The 9,954-nt window shown below is 43.4% G+C and overlaps 1 long non-coding RNA gene across 1 annotated transcript; it reads right to left on the bottom strand.

Annotated features, from left to right (window-relative positions):
* Positions 1 to 2,122: 2,122 nt before the first annotated feature.
* Positions 2,123 to 9,725, bottom strand: LOC109285198 (uncharacterized). Its single transcript, XR_002092856.2, has 3 exons — positions 9,666 to 9,725; positions 7,180 to 7,281; positions 2,123 to 5,611 (listed from the first exon to the last, which is right to left on the bottom strand). It is a non-coding gene; the product is annotated as an uncharacterized LOC109285198 (long non-coding RNA).
* Positions 9,726 to 9,954: the final 229 nt, after the last annotated feature.

The following is a 9,954-nucleotide window of genomic DNA, read 5'->3' as shown; positions in this document are numbered from 1 at the left end:
GAACTGGGGTGATCACCCAAAGTCCTCCCCTGCCTCCCTCCCCACCGTGTTCTTATCTGAATTTCCCTCTCGGGTGCAAGGAGTCAGGAACAGCCCCAGGGGCCCAGGCCAGAAGGCTCTGCTAAGCAGGAGGCTTCCGGGTAGGGAAGCAGGTGTGGGAGAGGACTAGGGGCAGGGCTGGGCCAGGCCCTGTGGGCCTTGCTTCTGGGCTGTTGAGTCCTGCCGGCTTCCTCTGGCTCCTACTGCCCCTGGCTCCTGTCATCTTTGACAGGCAGCCAGCAGCAGATAAATATTCATTTTCTAAATGTTTTAGGGGCCCTGTGGGCCAGGTAGAATGGGCTAGTGGGCCAGATCCAGCCTGCAGACTGTGTTTTGCCCATCCCTGATTTAAGGTCTATACTCCTCTTTCTTGCAACAAACACCATCCACTTTTTTGTGCAGCACTTCCCTTATGCCAGTCCCTGGTTAATTAGCTGTGTTTCTGTGTACAACATGAACTAGTTATTCTGAGAGGCTGGGCTAATTAGTCTGTCACCAGTGCTGCACTGGAGTAGCTGGGTCTGACACAGGGTGCCAGATGAGAAAGGAGAGCATTAACCTCATCATACAGGGGGATTTCATGGAACACTTCCATTGCTCTTGTGGCACACTACTGTGCCCTGGCATGCCCTTTGGGAATTACTGATGTAGTCTTAGTCAGAGTCAGTTTGTACATAACCCCACGGAAAAATGGTCCCTCCTCTGGAATGTGTAAAATCTGAGAGAGAGAGAGAATTGGGGCATGAGCTTGGGATATGGGACACCCACTCTTCCCTGCTCTACTACAGACTCTCTCTTTGACGGTGATTCTCAACTAGAGTGTCGTAGCATCCTGGATGCCACCAGATCCTTTGAAGGTTGCCTCAAGGTGCGAGGAGGTAAGTATAGGTTCACGCTGGTCCCTGTCTGGCCAATTCTCCACTCCCACTGCCTGGCCCTTCTGCAAGTAGGTAAGCACTGTAATATATACATTAATTTTTTTTAAATGGGGTGTCCCTTAATTCACAAAGTTATGGGGGTGCTTTGAGTTCAGTGAGGAGTGTGTTGGGTCCAAAGGGGGTGGAACTACTGCTCTATGACCCTGGCAAATCACTGAGGACTTGCCATTCAAAGGTATGTAGGTGTTTATAATTGCAGAGAGGGGGTTAATGGAATTTTCTTATTAGGCAGCTATTGGCATTGTTAGGCACCTAAATACTTTTGACATTTGATTTGGCTCTTAATTCCTCCACACCTCTGTGCGTAACCTGAAGATAAGTGCACTTCCCCACCTCACAGGACTGTTGTGAGGAAAAATATATTAAAAGCTGCATGATATATAAATAAAGTCCTAAGATGGTGAGACAGAGTAAGATGCAGAGTGTAGAAACAATAGGATGGGACCAGGAGAGGAAGCTGAAGGGACAGTGATGGAACATGGAGTATTGTAAACCATATGTGTAAACTTGATGTTTCTGAAATATTTGACTTTTTGGCTTTCTAAAAGAAGTGAGCTCCTCCCAACTGTTAGCCAACCCAGCCATCATTCATAGAAACATAGAAAGTTAGGGTGGGAAGGGACCTCAGGAGGTCTAGTCCAACCCCCTGCTCAAAGCAGGACCAGCCCCAACTAGATCATCTCAGACAAAGCTGTCTAGCTGGGCCTTAAAAACCCTTTTACTTAAAAATCATTGCTCCACTGATTGCTTGCAAGTTGTTAGGAAGGATTTGAATGGGAGTTGTCATAATGGGTAATTTAGCTACTGGTGACTGTTGTCATATTTATTTTTCTGGAGTGTGTGGAGAATCCCTCTATGCAGCTACACATGCAGGGTTACTGCTAGTCTCAGGATCTCTGTAGTGTGGTGGAAGGTGAGTATTACCCTGTACGCTGCACAAGACTGTCAGCACCAAAGTTGTCTTTGCAAAAGAAATCAAGCGTGTAATGTTTTTCGCAAAGAGGAGGGGGAAAGAGAATATTTGGACCCACTAGCTTGGTATAAACATTAAAGGGATTTTGCATGCTTATACTTCTTTCCTCAGAGACAAATTATACTGCTTTTGGTTGCTATGGTTTCTGGTTTCCTTGGTTACCTCTTGCGGGGAGCACATGGGGATAAGGGAAGGGAGGAGGAGTCCAAAAAGGTGGAAGCCAATTGAAAACAATATAGCGAATGTTGATTATGTGAAGGGCTTTTACTAGGCAAAACAACAAAAGGGAAGAATGGCAGCCTGTTGGCAAAGATCCAGACTTAGTTTTGACCTTGTAGATAGATTTTTTTTTAGACTTTTTTAAATTTAAAGTGAATATGTTGTGCAATGAAACTACGGTACAGTTTTCACTGAAGATTAATATTTCAGATTCCCTTGAAGTTTGAATCAACAGATAGCACATTATTATATACAAAAGGAAATTCCATAGTATATAAAACAGTCAGGCTGTGTTTCACTGGGGAAGCTGATGACATCTAAAACTAGGTTGATGGAGTTGTCCCCTACAAGGAGCACTCCAAGTTAGTTTACAACAGTGAACAAAGAATATAATGCATCTTATCCAAAATGTGAGATTGGAGGATTTCACCTTGTTACCCTCTATTGCTAGGTCCTGATCCTGCAAAGTGGTAGGATTCTTAAGCAAGGGAATGTGAGAAAATGAAGCTTGTTAACATGACTCAAGGTCTGCAGTATTGAACCCCCAGTCCATAGTGAAAGCCCTATTTTTTTTCAGCTGACTGTAGTTGAGAGAGCTGTGAGGAATAAGGTGTAAATTAATACTGCAATGTCTCTTTAGGAGACTGCATGTATCAGTAATTAGAACAGAAATTCAGTCTGATCCATGGTGGCAGAGTGCCAAGAAAACCCCTCACCTTTCTGCTAATATCCTCTGCCTTGGTGATATATGTCTGGCCATATAGCACAGCCACTGGAGCTCATGTGATGCACCAATTACATTGAGTGGACAGGAAAATGTTCTAGCTGAGTGGGAAATAGGTCAGAAGAATGATTTAACTAATAAATTACATTAATGAAAAGTTCTTTAGGGAGCTCTTGGTTTTATAGTCCTACTGAGGAGAAGAGGGTCAGCAGGAGCCAGGAAAATACTAGGAGAAGGGATGTTGAGGAGGATATCGCAGAGAATGTGTTTGCAAGGGACAGGGTGAAGGAGAAAAGAATAGGGAGCTGAAAGACAGTAAACTTGAAAAACAACATAAGCCAAGCACAAAGTTTGTTCTCTCCCCTTTTTGTGCTCAATGGCAACAAGGGCCTGATCCAAATCCATTCAAATCAAGGGGAATCTTCCCATTAGAAGGTTTTTGACTCACACCCCAAATCTAGCATTAAGGATGTAAATACAGATCTAGGGCAAATGAAGCCATTGCCAGAAATATGCTTTGCCCATAATTAATAGTACCGTCTTCTGATTTAGGAGGTAGTGCCAAAACCATTCAAATTTATAAACAAAAGGAATATCTGGAACCTTACACAGCATCCACAACTTACAGAAAGCGTATCACACATAATATTAGTAATCTATATCTACAGAGAGAGACAGGTGTGCACCTATAAACCATTAGACCAATATTGCCTTTATTCACAATTTATTTTCACGGGATCTTAAAGGGCTTATTTAGTGTTTTTTAATTACAGAAGTTGGAAGGTCCAAAAGAGGAAAACTTACCAGTAAAAGGTTGCAAGGGCTTGCTAGAAATCTTGGCCAAGTGGGTAAATTTAAATCCTTATTGCTTTGGCTGTTACTATAATTGAAAACTAACTTAAATATATATTTTCAGCGTAGCACTGGGAATTGGATACACACTCTGATATTGTGTGATTATTAATTACAGAAATGGTACACTGATTTTTGTGTACACTACTGAAAATTTACATTAACTGAGTTAAAATGACTGATTTTAAGCCTCTCTTGACTGCTAAAGACCTTGACATTTATGGGGCTGGAGATAGTCAGAAGCTGCCTTCTAATGTACAAAACAGTTTTCCTTTCATGTTTCAAATTCTTCCTCACTATGTTCTCTCATAAAGCCTTTCAATGCCCATTCTCCAAGAAACATTGTTTGCATTGTCTTGTGTAGGTATCTGAGACCAAACCATACTGTATATATTTGAATTAGACTGTAAACAAATTGGGATAGGGACCATGTTTTCTATATGGGCTGGTGTTGTCCTACATACATTCAGAAAAAGTTATAATGATAGAATATAGTCACGTTACTGGAGCAAACTGTAATGTCCATGGGATGATATTTGATTGTGGTATCTACAAATACAGGAGTGTGACTGGTGAATGTGCAAGGTAAAAATAATGAAAAATGTTCATGATGCATCCATGCTTTGAGCTTTGATTTACCTTTTTCATAACAAGTTAAATGCACAGAGTTCATTGCTGCCTACAGGTGAATTCCACTTAAAGCTAATTCTCTGAAAACAATAGAAATGTGGCCTTTATACGAACATACAGTTATTGTTGCAACTGGATTAGAAGTTTTATGGTGCTGAAAATACTCTTCACCATTCATGACATGTTATAAATCAGGCCTTTTATGTGTCACAAGCAGAGCAATAAAAGCCACAATAGATTTACTGGTTATTGCTGCTCTGATAAAAGGGTCATTAATAGTTGTAAAAATCTAAACGTTAATGGGGAGATGTTGTAAATACTGTAAGTGAACAGAATGAAAGTGCATGATATACCTGTCATCTGAGGTCACTTCTTGGTAGTTTATAGCTCTTCTCTAACAATGCATGAGCTTTCCTTCTTAGGAATAGGAAAATGCAAATCAGCCACTCCTACTTATAAAAACAACCTCGGGGGTAACCCAAACAGTCCTTTATATACCAGTGGTCTGATAGAACCCAACGCAAAGCCCACTAAAATCACTTGGAACCTGGCCCATAGCAGACAACACTCAGAAACAGCCTATATGAAAACAGAAAACTGCAGACTTTCCTGTAACTTTTTCTGACTGATCTGCTAAAAAATGTTGCTCATTCTGACCCTGTAGCTGCCATTGAGAAAAATTCTCATCAAAATCAAAGCTAATTTTGCTTAACTACAGGGCCCAGGAACAACAATTTAGAAGCATGGGTTGTTTTATCTCCTCCCCTCAGCCCCACACGTACACACAGTCTGACCAACAGGACACAGACCAATTCAAATGGTCTTAAAATAGACACTGGCAATCCCATATCTTATTATAAGTCGACTCCCCATACTTTGGAGGAAAAACTTGAAATTTGGCAGGGTGTTAGCCTTCATGTCAGTGACTATTGACCCTCCTTCAGTCCCTAGCCAAATTTATGCACATCTGGTAGATTATAAATATTAGAACAGATTCCATTCTCACATGCTCAATAGAGATTTGCTAGAGCTTTGCACCTTAATTGCCTTAAGACTCTGTCCACGCAGGCATGCTCCAACACAGAGGTCAGTGAACTATACCTACAAAAACAGTCTTAAGGTGCTGTGGGTTAGTTCACGTCCAAATACTAGCACCAAGAGTAGAGAGCCTCTCTCCTGTGATCTTAGTGCTGTCTGTGCTGATGCCCATGCAGTGTGGAGACAGGATTGCTTCATCTGAAATGCAGAAAGGATAAATCACTTGTGGGATGAAGGGAGGAGTGATTTTGGACAAGGATCCTGAAGAAAGGAGACTGAGACTGGAGAGGATAGAAGAAAACTGAGACTGGGAATTGGGTATAGAATAAAAGGGTGGCAAGGGCAGGAGAGATTCTGGGAGCTCTAACAGTTCTAGGTCTGAGGAGCTAAATGGATTTCTTTGTGAGGACTCATGCTTGAATTTATCGGCTTTTGTCCACTGTGGGCTCCAGGCTCCCTGGCCTACTGCCCTCCCCACAGGAGCCCCATGCCAGCTACGCCACCATGGTGAGGCACCCCATGTCTGCCCATCAGCAGAGGGTGGGACACAGGGGACTCTTCTGGATGATAGGGAGAAGAGTGGGAGTGGGTAGGAATGGGAAAGCAGTTTTCCTTTCATGTTTCAAATTCTTCCTCACTATGTTCTCTCATAAAGCCTTTCAAAGTCTGTTCTCCAAGAAATATTATTGGCAGGGGAAATTGTTTTCTTTATGGAGGTAGTGAATGTGGCTTGGGAAGCAAGGTTGGGTTGAGCAGAAAGGAAGCTCTACTAGGTGAGATGCAGTGGGGCAAAAATGGATGTGGGGGGTTGCTTTAGAATCTGGAGGTGTTTGGGGGCATAGGTGTGCCAACTTTTATTTTTGCCGGGGGTCTAAGATGATGTGCCCCCTGTCCCAGTGGCATGACTAGAGCAGAGCCAAGTGGAGTCCGTGGGGGGGTAGCAGTGAATGCAGGCTGCCTGCTGTGGGCTTCCCTTGTGTCCCACCCCCTTGCACCTACTTACTCTCACTCTCTACCTATTCCTCACTCTCACAGAATGTTTGTGACTGTCCTACCCTACCAACTCCCTTGCTCTCACACCCTGCCTTTACTTTGATTGTAAAGTAAACATTCCAGGGTTAGGAAATGCTAGAATGAACATTGCAAGTATAATTTGCTTCCCCTTGTTCATTTGTGGCCTGCCTGATTTGATGTCATGGAATCTGGTTTGCAGAGGTGCTGAGCTTTAAATGTAGTAATGATATATAATCTGAAAACATCAGACCCTGGATGTCTGAAACTGGGTGCCTAAACCTAGGTCTTTTGATCTCAAACTTTTTGTGCTCAGCTCCCCAGTGAAAAAGGGGACAAAATATGTCCCTTTACAATATCACCCGTTACCCTTCTGATGAAGAGTGCTTGTGAAACATTAAAACACTGTAGTGATGATCTCTTTAAAGCAGAGTTTGAAGGTTGTATATATCAAATAATGCCTGGCTATACACAATAAGGAGAAAACAAAATATTGGCAAGTTGCTCATTAAGTGATCCCCATCCAGCGCCCTCTTCACAGAACAAGACAGGAAAACTGAGGGAAAAAATAGCACATGATAATGTGATTATAGATGGCATCCTACATAATTGCGTAAAGGTTGAATGGGCAAACTAATTTCCAGCATTTCCTAGCTTTTGAGAGCCTTACTTTGCAATCTTAATAAGTGTTAGCTTCTGTTGATACTGCTGCATGTTGCACACCATCACATACTGCAAGGCCAGTTTTCTCTTACCTAGTGAGAGAGGCAATGTCCAGTTCCATTCATATAATAGGACTTGCCCAGGCACATTTTATAAGTGCTTTCAGTAGCAGGTGATATAAATGGTGAAGCATTCTGTAATGGTGAAAGAAACAAAGGACAGGTAAATCATTTGTAAATTTCTCATTCTATCATATGAAACCAAAAATTTTATACAATATTTCTTAGCTATATTTATATTTGCTGTAACACTCACTCACTACAGCACCTTGAAAGAGCTATGCAGCCTAAACAGAGTTGTCTGAACAATAAAAAATAATGGCTATTATTGGTACCAACAAGAACACTGAATTATTTTTAGTATGATCTGTGAATTGTCTTAATTTAACTAGTGGAACAACTGCCAAACATTAATTGAAATACTTCCAAATCTTTTCACTTACTTGAATCAGAAGAGCACTGAGAATATGTGGTTCTGTGCTTGGCTTTGTATTGGCATGTGCAAGCAGATAGGGTCTGGTGGTCGAGAGAGAGATTTTCCATAATATTTTAGAAATTAGGTATGAATGAGTGATCCATAGTCTTGCTGAATATTCTAAATTTGGCTTAAACTTTTAAATTGAAATAATATAATTTTCTAAATGCAAATAAATGTAATTTCTATCCACTTTAAAAGGCCCTTTACTGTGTGATACTTTAACCCGCAACTGAGGACCAAGATCTCTATCTGCATATATGTCTTTATATTTAGATTATTATTAAAGCATCATAATTAATTTATTATACATTAATATGTTATTAATTAAAATTTTTTGTATGTAGGATCAAAGTTAGTTCTGCCTGCAGATAGCTCAAGAGGAGAATGGAGGTCCATTTGTTGTGGGTAGTAAATACTAAAGTTCAAAAGGGGACATGCTGAGTGAATATTGGATTTTGAGTGATTTAACCACTTAGGTTCCTTGCAGACGTTAAAATAAAATGAGTACAATAAAACAAAACCCCCATCCCCTGAGCTTTACTGGAAGAAGTAGCACGTTACTTTGACCTGACTTTGCAACGTCTGTATAGATTGGGCGCTTCAGCAGGGCTTTTTGGCACTTTTACCTAATAGCTGAGTGAATAAGCTACATAAAAGTGCCAAAAAGCCCCACTACAATGCCTGATCTATATGGATATTGGGTGAACCAAGTCCAACTAATGTGCTGCCTCTTCTGGGCATGTGCTGGACTCGGTGCAGGAGCACACCAAGTTTAAAGTGCTATTTTTGGAGGAGTGTCACGGGATGGGGTCCTCAAGGATGGCCATGTTACCCCTACGGCCCCTCAACCATGCCAGTTCGGCATGATGGGCACCCTCTATTCTCGCCCGCCACATCTTGATGTAATGGTAAGGAGTAGGGAGACTGCCTTTAAGCTTACTTGAGCATGGTCCTGATGGACTTCCCTGAACCCCGTGGGTCCCAGATCCCTTGTGGGTCCCATTTCAAAATAGGTGTCCCGGGACACCCCAGCCTAATGGGCTATATGCGTGGCTCCAACCACCTCTTTACCACGCCCCAAGCCTCGCAGATGGCATTGATGTTGTCCGGTCTAGGCCTTGCTGTGATTTGGCCCCCTTGTCCTCTCTGGGCTCTCCGCAGCCCTGTGTCTGCACCTCACTGGCGACTGGGTCTGTGCCCCCCCAAATGCTGCGTCTTCTCTGGTGCCAGGGTCTCTGCGCCCCAAATGCCACGCCCTCTCTGGCACTGGGGTCCCCCCCAGTGAGGCCTCCTCCTTCCCCAAATAGCTTCATCCAAACCACCGGTGGTTATGAAACAACAAACAAAACATAAGCCCCTGGGCTATAACATAACACATAAATTCCCGTTGTGCTCCACCCCTTTAACAGAATCAAACTTTGCCCCGGCATTCCCAGAAGCTAGACTCGCCCTCAAGCCTCTTCCCCTAGCTCCCTCTAGGAGGGCTCTGTCACAACCCAGTGATTTTGGTGCCTCGGCACGATGGAATTTTCCCGCCACATGAGAGCCTCTTGCACAGCAAAGGTTTTCTGTTGCAACAGAAAAACCCCGGTGCAAGAGAGTTCCCGCCATTCGAATGCAAATTTGTGTCCCGCTATTGGCCAGTTCTAAATTATTCCTACGTGGCGGCTAGTAATTGGCTTGCTAGCCGTTTAAAATTTCGTGCGACTTCCGCCCAAGTCGGAGAACTTTGAGCATGCTGCAGAGTGCTTTTAAAAAGAGATCTGACTTGTGGCTGAGCTGATCGATAGACTGATCACCTATCAATTCTTCTCCCCATCGCCGAGCGCAATCCCCGACGTACCCTTTCCCCGCCGGCTTGATTTATGGACAGACAAGCTGGCCTGAGCCCTGCCAGCTGGAGCAACTAACATAGTTGTTCAAACAACCGGACCATCTGCATCGCAGCTACAAGCAGCGTAAGTAAAGTTTTGCAACCATTAGGCTTTGTCCGCCTCTCTATTCACCAGCCTGCCCAACAAACGAATAATTACTAAATCACCTTGAGTCGGCTCTGGCCGTCCGAGACAGGCTCCTTCCCGCTTGACCACTGGCAGCAAACTGCCTTCCTGGCCTCAGCCTTGGGGTTTATATATGAGCTGGGCCCTGCCCCTTCTGGTCAGCTGACTGCTGGCAGGTGCGGGCCAACTACCTCGCTCTGGCTGCCCTGGTAAGCAGCAGCTGGGGCTCCCAATTGACTGCTAGGGAGAGAGCTAGGGCTCTCTCCCTAGCAGTTTCAGCCCTTAAAGGAGCAGGGCACCTCAGTGCTCTGCGACAGAATGAAGGAGGTT

This window comes from Alligator mississippiensis, chromosome 3, assembly GCF_030867095.1.
Source record: "Alligator mississippiensis isolate rAllMis1 chromosome 3, rAllMis1, whole genome shotgun sequence".
NCBI lineage: Eukaryota > Metazoa > Chordata > Crocodylia > Alligatoridae > Alligator > Alligator mississippiensis.
The sequence above is the reverse complement of the archived record's forward strand: the minus strand, read 5'-3'. Positions and strand labels throughout refer to the sequence as shown.